The sequence below is a fragment of the Budorcas taxicolor genome, chromosome 8, assembly GCF_023091745.1.
Source record: "Budorcas taxicolor isolate Tak-1 chromosome 8, Takin1.1, whole genome shotgun sequence".
NCBI lineage: Eukaryota > Metazoa > Chordata > Mammalia > Artiodactyla > Bovidae > Budorcas > Budorcas taxicolor.
The window spans coordinates 85,052,237-85,073,275 of NC_068917.1; positions in this window are offsets into that span (position 1 = coordinate 85,052,237).

Here is a 21,039-nt window from a genome sequence, read left to right on the forward strand (position 1 = left end):
AAGACAAAAAAAAAAACTACTGGAGTAGGGAGTGTTTAAAAAATATTACTCTTGAGAAGGGACTCTCGGCTGGAACTTGATTGATGGGTAGGTGTCATCCAAGCATAGAAATAGTAGGAAGAGCCTTCCTAGCAGAGAGCACAGTGTATGCAAATCCAGGCATCCTGGAGAGCTGGGCTCTGCCATGGTCCAGCAGCTGAATACATGTAGTCAAGGGAGAGAGGCCTGTGGCTGAGCTGGGAAGCTGGGGAGCGCTCAGGATATCTCAAGTCATGTTGAAAATTTTGAAGTCATGGGGAGGACTGGGGAGGACTCAGAATATCTCAAGTCATGTTGAAAATTTTGAAGTCATGGGGAGGACTGGGGAGGACTCAGAATATCTCAAGTCATGTTGAAAATTTTGTTTTAGGCACAACAGGAAGTCATTCAAAGATTCTAATTGGAGGGCTGGCTCCATCTGATTTATATTTCATAAGGGCCCTTCTGGCTGCCTGCTGCATGGGGTTGGCTGGCTGTAGGGTGGGAGGGAGAGGAGGTTCCCAGTGCAGGAGGCAGACAGTGGATGGGGACAGACAGTAGGGGTAGAACAGAGGGGTCTTGGTAAGGACTGGCTGCGGGGGATGGGCACAGGGGTGCTTTCTGGGTATAATGGTTAATGCTGAGCACCACTGGCCAAGAGACTCTGTTCTTGGGGGCGTTATTAACTCTCAAAGCCTCAGTCCTTAGGGAACAAGGGGTGCTGGCTGCTAATGAGGCTTCAGTCTTCCTGTCTGGGATCAAAGTGAAAAATCACAAAACAATAAGATGGGCTTCCCCAGCCAGGTTTTTCTAGCATTTGTCCCTTGCTGCTGCTGCCTTAACCACCTTAAAAAGTCTTTCCTGTAGCTCAAATGGTAAAGAATCTGCCTGTGATGCAGGAGACCAGAGTTTGATCCCTGGGTCGGGAAGATCCTCTGATGAAGGGAATGGCAGTCCACTCCAGGGTCACTTGATCAGCATCTGGTTGGCTTAGAGCCCCCAGGGCAAGACTGGAAATGACAGGGTAGGGAGTAGAATTGTTAAGACATGAAGGGAGGAGATTCATTCTTTAGGTTCACACCCATTTAGGTGGTGTGCTATCTTGGTGCTCAGGTGACTGATGGATTTATTCCAAACTATAATCAACCCTGGCAGTCTCCGAACTTCCAGCCTGTAAGGTTAGGCCCATCAAACCTGCCTGTCTTACTGTTTGGAAATGAAGCTGTTTCTCTGAGTCCCTGACCCACCACTGATCGCAAGAAGTTGGCCTGTGTCTTGAGGTCATTCCTGGACTTGGGTTAAAATTATAAGCTTAAGACAGAAACAAACTGTCACTTCCTTGTAAATCAAACAACACTGATGGAGCAAAGCACAAGTTCAAAGGTCAGCACTGACATTACTAAAATGTTTTCTTTGCTTTATATTTTAATCATGCAAGTATAACTGGAGATGAATAATAAACACAGTGTACTTGAGAGTTTTGTTTCCAGAGAGTCTGGACCTATGACATGAGCAACCCCACCACATTCACTGTGAGCCTTGTCAAGAATTGCAGTTTGGGGCAAAAGTGCTAAAAAACATGAACTGAAGTAAACGGTACAGATGGAACATGTGAAGAGTCCAGATTTGTTATCAATATCCTCTTGTCACCCCTGGTCAATGTGCCCAACTAGATTTATCTTCTTGCAACAGAACATACAAAAATATCACATTCCTTTATCATCAAAATATTGCAACAGCATTATCAGAACTCCTTGGGGGCCTGATTTTCTTGGTAGAGGAATTACTGACACCCAGCTCAGTGCTCAAGGCTGAAAAATGTAATTATCCCATGATCACCAGGAGTACTTTGTTCCCTGGATGTCTCTCATCTACAGTGCATTTTCTGGATGCCTTCCTCTTCCATTAAAGCATTTATGTCTATAGAAGTTCTTTAGAAGTCACCGGGGCTCTAAAAAATGAAAGGGAATGAATTTTAAAACCACAGTTATTTTACCTACTTCTTGGAAACAAAAAATAAAGGCTGACATCTGGTAAGTAAGAAACTTCCCCTGGAACCCAAGTAACTAACTTTTATTTTCTCATCATGAAAGGGGCGGATCTCCATTGGTGGCCTTTCTTATTTACACCACACACATGGCGATGGCTCCGACATCCAGTTCCTTTAGTATAAACAGAAAGGATGGCCTTTTTCTGTGGAAGTTAATGAATTGAAAAACAAAGCTGTTCTGTATACCCACTTCTTCCAAACGAATAAAAGAACTACAGTGTTCTGAGACTTGGGCAAAATAGTTGCATTCAAATTAATTTTGCCCCTTTTACTCTCCCCCTCCCCACTTCCCACCACTCCCCCCGACTCGCTTTTTCAGGAGAAAAAAGAACCATTTAATCACCTTATAAGGGCAGAGAGCATTAAGGGAATAGAGCGAGAGTCATGAGGCCCAGATCTTATTCTTGGCTCAGACGGGGCCTCACTGGGCGATCCTGGGCCATCCCTTAACCGCGAGCCTCTGTTGATGCAGCTGTAATATGGGGACGCAGATGTGTGTGTGTGGTACCGATGTGGGACCTCGGGGAGAGGTCCAAAGCTGAATGTGGGGTCCATTTTGCTGGTTGTATGCTGTTTCCAATTTGAAAAGGTTGTCTGCAACTTAGGAATTACAAAGTGACCTGGTACGTCTTAGATGGATAACTGGTGTATGCTGCTAAGTCACTTCAGTCGTGTCTGACTCTGTGCGACCCCATAGACGGCAGCCCACCAGGCTCCCCCATCCCTGGGATTCTCCAGGCAATAACACTGGAGTGGGTTGCCATTTCCTTCTCCAATGCATGAAAGTGAAAAGTAAAAGTGAAGTTGCTCAGTCGTGTCTGACCCTCAGAGACCCCATGGACTGCAGCCTTCCAGGCTCCTCAGCCCATGGGATTTTCCAGGCAAGAGTACTGGAGTGGGGTGCCATCGCCTTCTCCGAATTGGTGTATAGATGCATGAAAAAGAAAAAAAAAATGTCCTAAGGGCCTCCAGGCCTCTTGAAATTAGATTGCCAGGGCAATAAGAGCTGCTAGTATCTGATTTTGTAAATAGCTCATCGCAAAAGTAAAGTATGGTTCATGGTTTTGTTTTGTTTTTTTCTAAAAAAATTCGTGGTGTTTCCTATAGAGTATTTGAAGAATAAAGGAAAAAAAAAGGAGTGGGCATGTCCAAGTTCCTCTAGGCAGCACCTGGGAGCCCTTGTTATGGTAGAAACCCAGTCAAACTCTGTACCCAGGCAGGGGCCCGAGGGATGTCACACCTTCCTCTGGAATTTGATTGTGTTCACCGACCAGAGTCACTTGATGCTAACTGCAGGTCCCTTTTGCAGGGTTCCTCACGAACCCAAGCAGAGGGAACAGAAGCTGGCTGAGACCACCTTCTACCAACAAACATGCCGCTCCATGCTTCTTCTGACTTTGTGGAAGCCCAGCAGACCTATCTTCTCATGGCTTGCTTTCCTTTCTGCCCCAGAGCTCCCCCGCCCTGCCGCCATGGCTGCCCAGACCTCAGCTCACCCATCAACGCATAAGAAAGGGTCTTAGCAGGGACAGTAAAAGAAGAGTCACGTCCAGTAGCCGAAAGCCTGAAGTTGAGAAAGGAGACCCAAGAGTTTGTCTTACTGCTGTTGTGGTGGGTGTCTTCGAACTTGGATTGGGTTAATCATCACCTGCTTGCAGGTTGCTTGGAAATCACAAGCGGTAATGGTGATTCTGACCCACGAAAGGCTGCAGAATGAAGGCTTCAACCCACCCTTCTCTCTCTTCCTCCTGCAAACACTTCCCTTAACTCTACCTGTCCAAAGAGGATTCTTAGTCACAAGAGACACAGAGCTCACATTTGACTGGCTTCCAAACATGCCTTTAAAAAGTTCTGTGCTTCTCTACATATGTACTTCAGGTGTGCTGGGACTGGGTCTTTTTGCACACCTTACCGACTTTACTTCCCCAACGGCTCAGTGGTAAAGAATCCAGCTGCAATGCAGGAGTCAAAGGAGACATGGGTTCAGTCCCCGAGTCAGTCCCCTGGAGAAGGAAATGGCACCCCACTCCAGCATTCTTGCCTGGGGAATCCCATGGACAGAGGAGCCTGGCTGGCTACCGTCCAAAGGGTCGCAAAGAACTGGACACGACTGAGCGTGTGGTAACCATATACACCTACTTTTCTTACCTTCCCCTCCTGCTTCAGTCACTGCCAAAGTGAAACAGCGGCCATGTTTTCCTTAAAAGCTGACACCCACCCTCCCCACCTCCACTGCTTGCAAATGGAGGCCAAATTTCTTTGCAGTGCCTACGAGGCCCTTCCCCACCTGGCTCTGACCCAACTTCATCTCCTCTCCCTCCCAATTCTGTCTCTGCCCCTACCTCTTTCCAAACAGCTTCAGGTCTGGGAACACATCATTCCTGCTCCTGTAGTGCGTTACCTACCTTTCCACTCTCTTATTCTCCCTGCTGAATTCCCATGCATCCTTCAAGACCCAATTCAAATGTGATATAGTAAAGCCTGGGGCTGCTTCCGTCTCTGTCTGTGGGCAGAGTTAATTGCTCTTTCCTCTGAAGTATCACTGCCCCTCTGAGAGTTTCTCTTCCAGAGGAAGCATCACATTGTAGGGGACCTACTGCTCACATGCCCATTTCTCTCCCTAAACTATACGTTCCTTATGGTCAGGGGTAAGATCTTATTCATCTTTACGATGCTAGTTCCCAGATCAAGGCCAACAGATGTTCAATAAGCTGGCCAAAAATACATGTATTCAACTCTAGGTTCTAATCAATATATTCCTTTGCTTTAGAGTTTGAAAATATCTAGAAATTGAAATTAACAATATCTTAGATAAGTTTTCTGAATTTTGGAGGATAGATATAAGTGTAAGCTCACCATTAGAACCAGTGCAAAGATGAAGACTCATTTTTAGACTACAGAAAGAAAAGTGTTAGTCATTCAGTTGTGTCCGACTCTTTGCAATCCTGTGGACTATAGTCTGCTAGGCTTCTCTATCCATGGAATTCTCCAGGCAAGAATACTGGAATAGGTTGCCATTCCCTTCTCCAGGGAATCTCCAGTTCAATCTCCCGACCCAGGGATTGAACCAGGGTCTTCTGCAATGCAGGCAGATTTTTTACCACCTGCGCCACCAGGGAAGCCCTAGAGTATTTCACCTAGAGTACAGAGCTTTACCTAGAGCACAGAGCTCTAGGTAAATGAAAAAGTCCTGTTTTAGATCAACTGCATTAGGAAAGAAGTTCACATACACTAACCTGAGTAGTAATAACACTTCAGTTTTCCTCAGTGTTTACTGCGATCGGACACGGCTCAGTCCTGCCTATGCATGTACAATGGGCCCCTGCAACAACTTTTCAAGGTGGGTATTAGGATTTCAGTTTCACAGGTGGGTAAACTGGAAATGTGGTCAGTTTCAGAGTCACGTAGCTGGTAAAGGAGGTATGAACCTGGAGGACTGATGCTGGAGCCTCTTTGTTCTACCACCACCCATTGCACCCCCACCTCCCCCACCACCACACACACAGTGCCATCTGATGAGCAAAGGGAGTCTGGTCAGTTGTGAAAGAAACATGAATAACAATTTTAGGAAATACCATGTGTCAACTACTATTCTACCTATTAACTCATTTAACACTGGCAATGACCTTGTGAGAGGAGCACAATTATTATCCTCATTTTACAGATGAGAAAACAGAGACAGAGAAGTTAGCCGTTTGCCCAGAGGCCACGTAGCTAATAGGTGGCAAATTTGGGATAGAAACCAGACAGGCTGGCTCCAGAGACCTTGCTCTTAACGACCCTGCTTGGCAATCTCCCAGGAACCCTGGGACGAGGATAGATGTTCAGACAGGATCCAAAGCTGTGGGAGCATGAAGAATTGGAGGTTCTCAGGGACCATCCCCAAGGCCCACCAGAAAGCCTATCAGCTCCTCTCAACTCTTCTATAGACACATAACCTCTAGGTAAAAACAGTACTCTTACAAGGCAAACTCAGGCTTCACGAGACGCAGTCCAGAGGACCACCCCTGCTTCTTCTAAAAAGCATTCTGGGACTCTCAGAAGGCTCTGTTCTCAAGGGTCCTGCTATTGCCTGGATTGGTGCGATCGCTGTTTCCTCCAAATTCCCCCATAAGCATCATCTTCTTCTAGTATACGTAGCTTCCCTCTCCCTTCTAGCATCTGTCTATCACAGCCCCAACTTTCCTTATAACCCCCACTTGGCAGGACCCCTGGTGGCCTCCTTTACCTGTCAACTTGATTCTGTCTGATGACTTTGCATTCAATTCTCCACTTCAAGCACAGCTCCTAATCATTTTATTTCTTTAACTTTTCCTGACTCACATTTTTTGGAAGGAAGGCACTAATAAGTCTCATTCATCTTTTCAAATAAGATGGCACAGGTTGCTGGCCAACCTATAAACTTACTGTCCTTGGCCCAGGTATGAGGACTTTGAGCTTTGGGGAGACAGATGGGGACAAGAGGGTAGTGGGCAGGGCAAAGACACATGGGGAAAGACATGGCCACCTGAGGCTGCCTCTTCATCAAGGACTGAGGGCAAGGTGGTCCCTTTTGAAAAAGCTACATATATGGAAGCCACAGTGATGGATGTGGTGGGTAAAATACCGTAGAGTGTGAACAGTCTCTCTATTGCGCATATAACCAACTCACTCCAGATTGAAGAAATCTTACTCTATAACTAGAGGCAGAAGGGTGTTCCTACTGGTTAATATCTGAAAAACTAACTGATTCAGTCAGGTCCCAGCAGAAAACAGATGGCAAAGGCAGGCAGGATAAGTAGAGAGAGTTCAGTGAAGGAACTATTTACGAAGTAGTGAGTGGGCAGGGTATAGAGAAGCCAACTAAAGATGGTGATGCATTGGGGGGCTATGACCATCTCTGGGCCTAAAGGGCAAGGGAGGGAGTGGTTACTGGAGCCCAGAGACAGCGGTACCATTACTATGTCTGTGTCTGCAGGAGATGGCCACCCAACAGCCCCATGGCTTTGGGGAAAGGAACAGAGTCTCTGCTCACCTGTGACTCAGAAGGAAAGGAGCCAGGAAACTCAACACCCCCTCCCTCCTCCTCCTGCTCTTTGATCTACTGCCAGGGCCTCGCTCCAGCTGCACCATGCTGGAGCCAGAGGGCAGAGAGGACCACATGAAGATTCTGTAGAGTCTCCCAGGGCACACAGAGCATGTGGAGAAGGTGGAAGGGGTGCGGGAGGGGCAGGAGAAGACACTCAGCACAGTGATTTCCTTGTCCTAAGGCCCTTGTTGTCCCGAGGTAACCGCACTGACGTGGTGCCTAAGAAAGTAGTGTATTCCTTGCTTATTACATTTCACATATTTTCAAGGAAATCAGACTGTTAGCATACCACATCCTGGAGCTTCAAGTATGTTTTCCTGGGATCTCATGAGAATTTCCACTTCAGTGGAGAGTAGATGAATATTCCCATAACACCAAAAAGGAACAGATGTGGGAGAGAACGGGATATAACCGACCTCCAAGGACTCATCGTTCAGCTAAGGGCATGTGGTAGGGCTGGCAGTGAGGCCCGTGAACCAGGGGCAGGTGGGCATGTCCACACCTCAGGGGATGGCAGGATATGACCACCTTGGCAAATGTCAAGCGTCCAGAACATAAGGTGCAATCTAGGAGAGAAATGGGAGACAGAAAATGCTCAAAGGGATTTATTCTGAATTTATTAAGGTTAAACTTCTGCCATGTTGTACAATGGGGATTTCAAAAAGAAATAACCCTTAATGTAAAAAAAAAAATTTTTTTTCACACTTGCCCCTGGGAGTGGCATATTCTCTCCCCACAGCAAATGCTATGGTTGCTGTTTTGAGTGGAGAATAGTGTTTAAGCCCAGAACGACAGCACAACTACCATATCTGCATTTTCTTTAGGATAGAACTGTTCCCAGAGGAGGAGTTTGTCCTGAGTTAAAAGGTGTTAATTGATGTAAGTGTTCAAGTCTATAAAAAGTTGATGATAGAATAAGATATGGCACTCAGTGAAAGTTGCTTCATTATTTCATCTTTGAAGGCCCCAATGAAGGCATGTTTAGATAAAAAATACCTCCCAGGGAGTTAAAAATGTACTGGCCTCAAGTATATCTCTTTCCCATCACTCATGCACGTTCACACAAAGAGGAAACCACTAAGGGAGGCTTGATGTTTAGTTGTTCTAGAAGTTGGTGGGAGGCAGGAAGGTTGAAGGTCCTGGCATGTGCCTCTAATTTATTTCCTTCTACTTTCCCAAGAGTGGGAGAAATAATATTTGTGAACTTCATATTATTAAAAAGTTCGTGCTGTCTGCTTAGTGCTTACCTATAAGCCTTTCAATTCTCTAGGCCAAGAATGAGCTTCGATCTCCAGATTAATTCGCTTAGTAGACTCTGATTTTGTGTGGTTTCCCAAAAGGTAAGTAAGAGTATTTTTTTTTTTCCAAAAAGTCTCTTTGAACATTCTGCTGTGTCTTTTACGTCTTCTTCCTGCAGCATTAGCCATTCCACACATGATTGTCCAAAGGCAAAGGCACACTTTGAAATAGCCTTTCTACTTTTCCAGCACACACTTGCATGCTCACTCTCTCCATTTTAATCTCTTTGTCTCTTCCCAACACACAATTAATACTTAACAGGTGATGGCTGGTGTTTCCCAAACAAAATTGAGGACTCCAAGCCTTCATCACCTACTTAAGATGAATGATGGGACACATGACAATCCTCCTGGGTAAAAACCTCACTTTTGGCATCTGAGCATTCCTCTCCTAAAGAAATTATGATACTCACCTTTCTTCCCTGTAGCTCAAATGGTAAAGAGTCTGCCTGTAATGCAGGAGACCTGGGTTCAATCCCTGGGTGGGAAAGATCCTCTGGAGAATGGAATGGCAATCCACTCCAGTATTCTTGCCTGGAGAACCCCATGGACAGAAAAGCCTGGAGGGCTATAGTTTGTGGGGTTGCAAAGAATCGGACACAACTGAACGACTAAACACTTCACTTCGCTTCCTTTCTTCAGCTATCCTTGGGCAGTGATTTTCATACTGCAGGTCCTAAAATCAATGCAATGGCTCATGACTAGCATTAAACAAACAAACAAAAACCAGTGAAGTATAATTTAAAATATCAAAATATGCTGCATACATTAAAACAAATACGAGAGTGTTGTTTAGTCATGCCTACTTGTATACGCTTGTGTTGGCTTCCGGTGTAAAATGTATTTCTTATTATGGATCACCTCAAAATTCTGAAGTCATTGAGCTTAAGTTGGTTATTGAGAGGCAAATTCTTCAGTTCACAGCCACATTTTGAAGGCTTAGACATGTGGTCTGGTTGACCAGGTCCTCTGCTGTCTTGAAGGTCCTTACCTATCCATGTTTCCAATTTCTTAAAAACATTTCCATTCCTAATTCAGTGCTCCAACTGCTGCTCTCCTCCCACCAGGTAATTCTTCTTCCAAGTGACATTCCAGGGCTCAGAAAGGGATTACCTAGAGAGCCATTCTAGAGAGCCTAGCTGTTACCTAGAGAGCCTAGACTTTGGATTCTGCTATCTAGGAGTCTGTTCAGGGGTGAACCTGGGACTGGTCTCATAGAAAGACTTCTGTTCTTTCCTTTCCCTTCTGGCATACCCTCTCATACCTCCACTTCTAGACCCACCAAGCCATGGCTAGGGACTCTTGGAAATGGCAGCTGTGAAGGGATTATTGCTGCAGTCCCAGGGCAGAGACCTCTCCAGAGGATTTTTGTAATCTTGTCCTTTCTGTCTACTGAATTTTTGAAAAGTGCATGACATCCCATCATTTCAAGCCCAAGAAATAATTTAAACTTAAAAGTACCAGTGATTCAACAAAATTCCACCGAATAATCAAACATTCTCTCAACATTTCTTGAGCAACAGTTTTCTGTGTCAGACACTGCAGCAGGAGGCAGGCACTTAGGCTGGATATACCATAGGAAAGAAAACACAACTTCAGAACCTCAACTCTATGGCAAAAGACCACTATCCTGAGAAATCATTATGATACTTGTTTTCATAGACATGGGAATAAAATGCTGTAATTTCTCAGAGCAAGGTAGTGTCACTTGATCTGGGGAAAGAGGGGAAAGGTTTTACAAAGGAGGAGATGCTTGAACTGAGTCTTGAGGACCTGGGGGCATGGAGCTGGCTTCAGAGGAGACTCCAAAGTAGAGTGCGTGCATGCTCAGTCACTCAGTGTGTCCAACTGCTCGCAACGTCCTGGACTGTAGCCCACCAGGCTCCTCTGTTGATGGGATTTCCCAGGCAAGAACACTGGAGTGGGTTGCCATTTCCTTCTCCAGGGGATCTTCCCGACCCAGGGACCGAACCCCCATCTTCTTCATCTCCTGCATTGGCCAGATTCTTTACCACTTCACCACCAGGGAAGCCCTAGGGCTGGGTTGTAAAGAGCTTCACATGCCATATTTAAGAGGATGTATTATCCCAAGGGCAACAGGGAGCCAATAATACTGTTAAAGCATGTGATTCATATGATTTAATTTATAAACAAAAGTGTTTAATCAACTCTGTTTGAAATAACAAACATTAGAAAAAATCAATTGTTTGTAATTACACGGCATGTTCAGTAAATCATTGACTATCTATACAATAAAATAACATATGCCTCCTGTCCCACAAAAAATATGATAATGCTTTTGACATTGTAAAGGAGACAGGGATCAAGACCATCCCCATGGAAAAGAAATGCAAAAAAGCAAAATGGCTGTCTGGGGAGGGCTTGCAAATAGCTGTGAAAAGAAGAGAAGCCAAAAGCAAAGGAGAAAAGGAAAGATATAAGCATCTGAATGCAGAGTTCCAAAGAATAGCAAGAAGAGATAAGACAGCCTTCTTCAGCAATCAATGCAAAGAAATAGAGGAAAACAACAGAATGGGAAAGACTAGAGATCTCTTCAAGAAAATTAGAGACAACAAGGGAATATTTCATGCAAAGATGGGCTCGACAAAGGACAGAAATGGTCTGGACCTAACAGAAGCAGAAGATGTTAAGAAGAGGTGGCAAGAATACATGGAAGAACTGTACAAAAAAGATCTTCACAATCCAGATGTTCATGGTGATGTGATCACTAACCTAGAGCCAGACATCTTGGAGTGTGAAGTCAAGTGGGCCTTGGAAATCATCACTACGAACAAAGCTAGTGGAGGTGATGGAATTCCAGTGGAGCTATTTCAAATCCTGAAAGATGATGCTGTGAAAGTGCTGCACTCAATATGCCAGCAAATTTGGAAAACGCAGCAGTGGCCACAGGACTGGAAAAGGTCAGTTTTCATTCCAATTCCAAAGAAAGGCAATGCAAAAGAACGCTCAAACTACCACACAATTGCACTCATCTCACATGCTAGTAAAGTAACGCTCAAAATTCTCCAAGCCAGGCTTCAGCAACACGTGAACCATGAACTCCCTGATGTTCAAGCTGGTTTTAGAAAAGGCAGAGGAACCAGAGATCAAATTCCCAAACTCCACTGGATCACCGAAAAAGCAAGAGAGTTCCAGAAAAACATCTATTTCTGCTTTATTGACTATGCCAAAGCCTTTGACTGTGTGGATCACAATACACTGTGGAAAATTCTTCAAGAGATGGGAATACCAGACCACCTGACCTGCCTCTAGAGAAATCTGTATGCAGGTCAGGAAGCAACAGTTAGAACTGGACATGGAACAGCAGACTGGTTCCAAATAGGAAAAGGAGTATGTCAAGGCTGTATATTGTCACCCTGCTTATTTAACTTCTATGCAGAGTACATCATGAGAAACGCTGGACTGGAAGAAGAGCAAGCTGGAATCAAGATTGCCAGGAGAAATATCAATAACCTCAGATATGCAGATGACACCACCCTTATGGCAGAAAGTGAAGAGGAACTAAAAAGCCTCTTGATGAAAGTGAAAGAGGAGAGCGAAAAAGTTGGCTTAAAGCTCAACATTCAGAAAACGAAGATGATGGCATCCAGTCCCATCACTTCATGGGTAATAAATGGGGAAACAGTGGAAACAGTGTAAGACTTTATGTTTTGGGGCTCCGAAATCACTGCAGATGGTGATTGCAAGCATGAAATTAAAAGACGCTTACTCCTTGGAAGAAAAGTTATGACCAACCTGGATAGTATATTCAAAAACAGAGACATTACTTTGCCAACTAAGGTCCGTCTAGTCAAGGCTATGGTTTTTCCTGTGGTCATGTATGGATGTGAGAGTTGGACTGTGAAGAAGGCTGAGCGCCAAAGAATGGATGCTTTTGAACTGTGGTGTTGGAGAAGACTCTTGAGAGTCCCTTGGACTGCAAGGAGATCCAACCAGTCCATTCTAAAGGAGATCAGTCCTGGGTGTTCTTTGGAAGGAATGATGCTGAAGCTGAAACTCCAGTACTTTGGCCACCTCATGCAAAGAGTTGACTCATTGGAAAAGATCTGATGCTGGGAGGGATTGAGGGCGGGAAGAGAAGGGGATGACCGAGGATGAGATGGCTGGATGGCATCATGGCCTCGATGGACGTGAGTCTGAGTGAACTCCGGGAGATGGTGATGGACAGGGAGGCCTGGTGTGCTGCAATTCATGGGGTCGCAAAGAGTCGGACACGACTGAGCGACTGAACTGAACTGAACTTTTGATATTCATTAGCATAAAAAGAGTGCTTGTTGCAATTTTATTGAACTTTTTTAACATTTACTACTATAATACTTTTTCTTAAACTCAGATTTTAAATTGACTGAATATTTTCAAAAATTGCCTAATAAAAGTCCCGTGCAAAATGAGAGTCTAAAATAAAAGAAATAATAGGAAACACCAGATTCAAATATTCTAAGTCCATCAGTTCAGTTCAGTCACTCAGTCGTGTCCGACTCTTTGCGACCCTGTGAACTGCAGCACGCCAGGCCTCCCTGTTCATCACCAACTCCCAGAGTTCACCCAAACTCATGTCGATCAAGTTGGTGATGCCATCCAGCCATCTCATCCTCGGTCATCCCCTTCTCCTCCCGCCCCCAGTCCCTCCCAACATCAGGGTCTTTACCAATGAGTCAACTCTTTGCATGAGGTGGCCAAAGTACTGGAGTTTCAGCTTTAGCATCATTCCTTCCAAAGAACACCCAGGACTGATCTCCTTTAGAATGGACTGGTTGGATCTCCTTGCAGTCCAAGGGACTCTCAAGAGTCTTCTCCAATACCACAGTTCAAAAGCAGCAACTCTTCGGCGCTCAGCTTTCTTCACAGTCCAACTCTCACATCCATACATGCCTACTGGGAAAACCATAGCCTTGACTAGACGGACCTTAGTTGGCAAAGTAATGTCTCTGTTTTTGAATATACTATCTAGGTTGGTCATAACTTTCCTTCCAAGGAGTATGCGTTTTTTAATTTCATGGCTGCAGTCACCATCTGCAGTGATTTTGGAGCCCCAGAAAATAAAGTCAGCCACTGTTTCCACTGTTTCCCCATCTATTTGCCATAAAGTGATGGTACCAGATGCCATGATCTTCATTTTCTGAATGTTGAGCTTTAAGCCAACTTTTTCGCTCTCCTCTTTCACTTTCATCTAGAGGCTTTTTAGTTCCTCTTCACTTTCTGCCATAAGGGCGGTGTCATCTGCATATCTGAGGTTATTGATATTTCTCCCGGCAATCTTGATTCCAGCTTGCTCTTCTTCCAGCCCAGCGTCTCTCATGATGTACTCTGCATAGAAGTTGAGTAAGCTGGGTGATAATGTACAGGCTTGACCTACTCCTTTTCCTATTTGGAACCAGTCTGTTGTTCCATGTCTGGTTCTAACTGTTGCCCCCTGACCTGCATACAGGCTTCTCTCCATACGAAGGGTCATTCTTTGAGTCTTACATTGATGGTAATAAAAAGATACAACTTTTCCTTCCTTGTCACGAATTTCAGCCCCAGGTGATTTCCCTGAGATTTGTGTCTGTATTGCCATCCCATCGTTATTCCTGTGCTTTTCAGTGTTCAGTATTCTGCCCCTTGCTTGCAGAAACCCTGATTCCCACCCTAGATGCTTATAGGAGGCCTGATGGAGCTGACAGACAGGCATCTCTGTCACCACAGCAACTACTGTTCTATTCAGACAAACATGGTAACAAGGAAGAAAAGCCTCCTCTACTCTTACCTGGCAAACCAGCTTTTTCCAGCTATGAGTTTCGTCATTTTTCTAGGGGTTAGATTCTATCATATTCTAGATTATTTATCATCCACGATGGACATACTCTCTTCACAGGTTGGACTAGAGAAACTTAAAAAATGATGAGAATTTTTGTATTATTCCAAGTGGTAAGAACCAGTACAAAGATAGAACAGAATATAAACCTCAGAATGAGATTCTAGAATATTTAAGAATTTGATACCCCCTAGGAAAAAAAATACATAAATAATGTATCTACAAATGAAGTACCATCCCGAAGGTTATGCAAATATATATCCCATGCTGAACATTTAATAAAATTTGCAGAATGATACAAATTTTACTATAGATTTTCTTAAAGAGCTTCATCTTTAGAAAACTTCCCAAAGATCTTCTCTAGAAGTATTTCCCCTTCCCAAAGTTCAATGCTCATGCTGCTGCTGCTATGTTGCTTCAGTCGTGTCCGACTCTGTGCAACCCCATAGACGGCAGCCCACCAGTCTCCCCTGTTCCTGGGATTCTCCAGGCAAGAACACTGGAGTGGGTTGCCATTTCCTTCTCCAATGCATGAAAGTGATAAGTGAAAGTGAAGTTGCTCAGTCATGCCCGACTCTTAGCAACCCCATGGACTGCAGCCTACCAGGCTCCTCCGTCCATGGGATTTTCCAGGCAAGAGTACTGGAGTGGGGTGCCATTGCCTTGTCCATCAATGTTCATAGTAGTTACCAAATATCTTTCCTTTCTGTCAGCCACACAGATTCCTCATTGCGTCCATGCTCTCTCCTTCAGCATCTCTCTTCCCTTCTACCCTGTACCGTAATGGATTACATCAGTGGTCACTAGGACTTCTCACCTGCCCCCCAACCTAGACCTCTCTGAGATGGCCACAGCAGCTAGAATTTCTACCCTTTCTTATCATCCCTTGCTCCCCATGGACAAAACACATTGCAATTCTTTGGAAATGGAGAATTTTCTCAGATCAATGAAAAAATTCATGGGCATTTGGGGAAATAAAATTCTCTACCTTGTTGACAAATCAGTAAGGATGGATTATTCAGTAATTGATGGCTGACACTGCTGAAACTGAAGTGCCAATACTTTGGCCACCTGATGTGAAGAGCTGACTCATTGGAAAAGACCCTGATGCTGGGAAAGATTGAAAGCAGGAGGAGAAGGGAATGACAGAGGATGAGATGGTTGGATGGTATCACCGACTCAATGGACATGAGTTTGAGCAAACTCTGGGAGATGATGAAGGACAGGGAAGCCTGGTGTGCTGCAGTCCAGGGGGTCACAAAGAGTCAGACATGACTGAACCACTGAACAGCAACAACTAGTACTAGCTAACTAGCTGTGGGAAACTGTTAAATTTTCTACCTCACCCCAAAATACATTCCAGATTGTTTGAAGAGGTAAATATGTAAAATAAAAACCTAAATGAACTAGAAAAATACAGGTGGATATTCAACTGGTCCCATACAAATAGTAACACTAAAGACGTTGGCTACCACTTCATAAAAATACAAAATTCTGCATGTCATAAAATGCTACAGAAATGTTTAGAAAATGAAAACCTAAAAGAATATTTACAACAGTTATGACAGATCAGTGTTTCTTCTTGCTAACTTCTTAAAAAAAAACAAAAACCCTTTACAAATCAACATAAACAAACAAGCATGTCATCAGGAAACTGACAAAAAATTGTAAGCAGACTGAGACAATTCACAAATATCTGGATAGCCAATAAATACTGAAAAAAAAGATGTCGAGCCTTCATGAAGCTAACATCCCTTTGAAGGGATGGCCTTGCTCTGGGAGAAGGGGAAGACTAAGGAGGTCAGGAAAACTGTGGCTTATGGCCAGTGAGCTGGGTGATAGCAAAATCTGTCCTGCTGACGCTGGGTGCTGACTTGGACCTGAGATGTGAGGACAGGATTTGAGAGGTGTAGCCTTGCAGGATTTTTTCTTGTGAGGCTTTGAAAGTTGAGTATGTGGTAGAACAATCACCTCAACCATTACAACTGCTGCAAAATGCCTCTGCTTGCTCGCTCCAAGCAGCTCCTCCAAACCTCCCTGACTCAAGCCTTTAGGAGTTGCCTCGTCAGCACAGGCATCTCCTCCCCCCTCTATCCCACAGCTTCTGTAGGACAAAGTCTGCTGTGGCCTCATGTCTCAGCTCTCTTGTCCTCAGACAAGCACTGGCACAGGACTCCTGGCCTGCCCCACGGCCAGCAGCTGCCCACCTTTGCAGCCTCTTGGTTCTGCTGGAGCCCCTTTAATTGTGCCTGAGTAACAGCAGTCCACCCCCGCTGCCCCCCGACCCCTGCCCCCTGCCAAAAATCACCACTCTTGCTAGAAACAAAGCAATGGGATACCCGTCAGGGCTCTGACCTGTATTAGCTCCCTGGACATGCCTTGGGGGCCTGCTGTGCCCATCCAGTGCCCTTCCCTGCACTGACCGCCTTTTCCCACACAACCTCCTACATGTAAATTGAGGGGACCTGGAGAATGGCTCTGGTCTTGGATCTCCAGCCACTCCCAGCAGTCAGGATGCTCCAGCTTTCAAGGTGATGGGTGACATTAGTTGAACCTCAAACACTCCAGAGATTTTCCCCACAAGATATTATCTTGTTGTCTCAATTAATAAGGAACTGAAATTGGCATCATATGTGGCATTCAGAGCCATTTGGTTCTTGTAAAGGAAAAGCTCTACTGTTTTCCTTTATACTACGCATAATACTCTGAAGACTTCTATATTCCAAATGTGTGTGGTTTTACCCTACAGCAAGCAATTCTTCAATATTACCTGGGTGTCCTACAATTTAATTCCATTCTGACCCACTCTACCTGGAGAGAACATCAGATCACACAGGTTAAGGGCTCAGTTCCACCAGCCAGACCCCGTCCCCTTCAGATGCTAATCCCAAGGCCAGGCAGTCATCTGTGCTTCTGACTGACCGGCTATCAAGGTCAGAGGTTCCGATGACCCTCTTCTTGGGTTTCATTAATTTGCTAGAGCAGCTCACAGAACTCAGGAAAATATTAACTAGATTATTAGTATGTTATAGGCAGCTATAACTCAGGAACAGTCAGATGCAGGAGAGGCATAAAGATGTGGGAAAGGATACAAAGCTTCCTTGCCCTCTCTGGGGTACCACTCTCCAGAATTTCTACGTGTTCACCAACACAGAAGTTCCTTGAATTTGGGAGTTTTTTAATGGAGGCTTCTGGAAATGGGCATGATTGGTTAAAACATTGGTTACTGGTGGTTGAATTCAACCTCTAGCCCCTCTCCCTACCCTGGAGGTAGAAATCCTCTAATGACTGTTGCTTCCCCTGGCAGCCAGACCCCATCCTTAGGTCACCCAGGGCCTTTGCAGAAGTCACCTCATCAACAAACTTGGATGTGGTTGAGAGGGCCTGTGAGTAACTGGACATCCCTTTCACCATTGCTATTTTGAAGCAGCTTCAGGAACTGAGGACAGAAGTTCAAATATTGAAGCAAAAGATGCTCCAATTGCTCAATCTCTTAGGAAATTCTAAGAGTTTTAGGAACCGTGAGCCAGGAATGGGACAAAGATCAAATATATATTTCTTAGTATAAATCACAGTATCACAGTTCTGTGAATGAACTTCTGTGTGTGTATGTGCGAGTTTGTGTTTGTTTCCTAATAACTAATATGATGCTGAAGTTCACGTTTATTTGTTCAACCTTCTATGTAGACTGTTTTTTTTTTTCCCTTATAGCTGACTATAGATGGATTTAAGCAGTTTCTAGAATGATAAGGAAGTGTGAATTCACGGAATTTGTTCAGTCTTTCAGACATCTACAAATTAAAGTCAAATGTCAGACTTGCTACCCATGAAAGTTGCTTCTACATCAACAGGGATTTTTTGCCTGCTAAATCCTCTTATGGCAATTCAGCTCTATCCACTATGCTGCATTTTAATCCTTATATTGCTATTAGCACAAATGGTAGTCGTTCTAGCATTGGGTCCATATCCTAGAAGATTTTTGCCATTGTCCACAGCAAATGAAGTGATGCTTTCCCCTTTCATTAGCCATGAAAAGAAAATATATGTTGTTTCTAATAAAACAGATGTTGAAGCTATATAGATTGAAAATGCTTGTAGCAATTTAGGATAAAACCATTTTAGCTCTAGTTACAAAATGATCTTGAATTGAGTCTATAAAGGCCAAATATGGCAACAATTTCTTTGGGTTTTTTCTTTGAAAATTTCCTCTGGTTTTGAGAAATCTCCTTGGCTGTAGGTTGGAACTGGCCCTTGGGTGAACCAAACCTTCCCAAAGGCTAGAGGTACCCCAAGAGGTGCTCATTTCAGGCTTTTACGTTACTGTGACTGTGAGGTTTGACCTGATGCTCTTGGTGTCTCACTGGTAACTCACATTCCCTTTGCACTGTTTCTCCACTGCACCCATGGCACCTGTGGCTCTGCCTGTGAGCTTTCTCAGCTGCAAGACAGTGCTCTTTGTGTACTGCAACCCATGTGATCTCTCTTGTTAACCTAAAGTTCTTGGTCTATCAAATATACAGGTGACTTTCAGTTCCATGTGAGTGTGCAGGAAGATTTCATAATTATAGCTAGTTTTTGATCCTTGCAACTAACAGAGCTGAATTAGGTAAACATGAAGAAAACACCTATTGTCACCACCAAAGCAGGACTCTGACACGACCTCCTGAATTCTTGCCTCCTCCCCCACAAAAATCTCTGCTGCCTATCTCCCCTCCCCAAGCGTCCCCATCTCAGTAAAGAGCAATTTACTCAATGCTTATAGCACAAGCTTAACCATCTCCCAAGATTCTTTCTTTCCTTCACATGCTCTGTGGGATTTATCAATGAGTCCTGCAGCCTCCACCATCGAAATACGTCAGCAGTCCAACCACTTCTCATCACTGTCTCTGCTGAACTCTGGTTGAAGTCACCATCATCTCTACCTGGATGATTGCAAGAGTCTCCTACTGGCCTCCCTGCTTGCACCCTCAGCCCTCTGTGGTCTAAGCCGGGCATCGGCAAACTTTTTTCTGTAAAGAGCCAGATAACAGATATTTTAGGACTTACCAGTCATACAGTTCCAATCACAATTACAGGACCAGATTTGGCCCACAGGTTGGTTGACCTGCTGTGATCTAATCATGTAACTACGTCCTTCCTCAGTAACTAGCCTTCCTTGTCCTTCTCACCTCCCTGTCACTGGCACAAGGCCATCAGACCCTACTCCTTCCCCAGCACCCTTCCTTGTCTCTTCCCCACCTGTCACTTCTTTCCACCTGTGCGGACACCCTCTCAGTTCTCAGGCACCCTGAGAATGCTCTGACCTCAAAGTTGAGCACTTTCAGGTTGGTCTCTGAATTCCCTTTCCCAAAGATCTCGTGTATCCCCACCTCCACTCCCTTGAGCCTCTGCCCAGGTGTCACTCCTGCCCCTGTCCCAGCCACTGTATTTAAACAAGCACATGCATGCTAAGTCACTTCAGTCGTGACCAACTCTTTGCAACCCCATGGACTATAATGCACAAGGTTCCTCTGTCCATGGGATTCTCCAGGTAAGAATACCGGAGTGGGTTGCCATGCCTTCCTCCAGAGGATCTTCCCGACTTAGGGATCAAACCTGTGTTTCTGGTGTCTCCTGCTTTGCAAGCAGATTCTTTACCCACTGAGCCATTAGGGAAGCCCCTTAAACAAACACACCAGCTCCTATTCCAGGTGGCATCCTTGTCGCCTTTCTTGTTATGCTTGTCCCCATGGCACTTGTCACCTTTTGACCTGCTGTGTATTTTTCCTGTTTCTTAATTATCTGATTCCCTGCACCACTCCCCCCAAAACTAGAATGGAAGTTCTATGAGGCTAGAGATTTTATGCCCCCTCCTATCTTCCAGAAAAGTATCCAATATGGAGACACTTGGTATGTTAAATGAGTGAATAAGTGAATGAATGAGTGAACTGATCCCCATCTTCTGTTATCCTTTGATTGGAAATGAGTACATGCACTGTGGAATGTCTCAGTAGGTACAGCATGGAAATGTTCAGTTCGGCCACTTAACTCCACTGGGGTTCAGAATCATCTGAGACCTGAAGGAGCACACTGGCCGTTTCCCGTGATCTGTTCTTCCAGGTGTGAACTTAGTCATGGCAATCAAGAGAAATAAACATCGTCTCACCATCAGTGGTGTCTTTGACTTTAGGAGCAGGCCCAGTTATTGAATAATCTCCTCTGCACAGTAATATCATTTTCTACAGTAATAATCATTCATAATCCAGGTTTTCTTAATTTATCCTTTAGTTCTAAAACAATTATTTTTTTTTAAATGTATTTCAGGTTCAAGGTATGATTCATATTCAGTAGACTATTTCATGTATGAAGTAAAATCTACAGTTAATGAAGACGTTACTCCTCACAGTTTGCACAAGGTATTTTAACTTTGAAACACAAAAACTCCAAGGGATCCCCTGGAGTAACATAGTTAAAGTACAAGTCTGTCTCTTCATCTTTATAATCACGGAGCTACCACTGTTTGCTCCACGTCTGCTGCTTATATACAGGAATATGGAATAATGTGGGGGCCACAAATGTGGGGTCCTCTGGACAGGATCCTGCCCAAAGGAACATGAAGGAAAGCTGAGGGTTGAGCCCACATGTGTTGGAGGTCTGCTGTGTAACTGGGAGTGCTCCAAAGCGACCTCATGTACAATATAATGTTATCAAGGGATAAGTGCTAAAAATGTGCTGATTTGAAGCTTTCATCTATATTATTAAAGTTCAGTGGAATTCACAGCAATTGCTTAGAAAGACCTTCAAGTTCCTC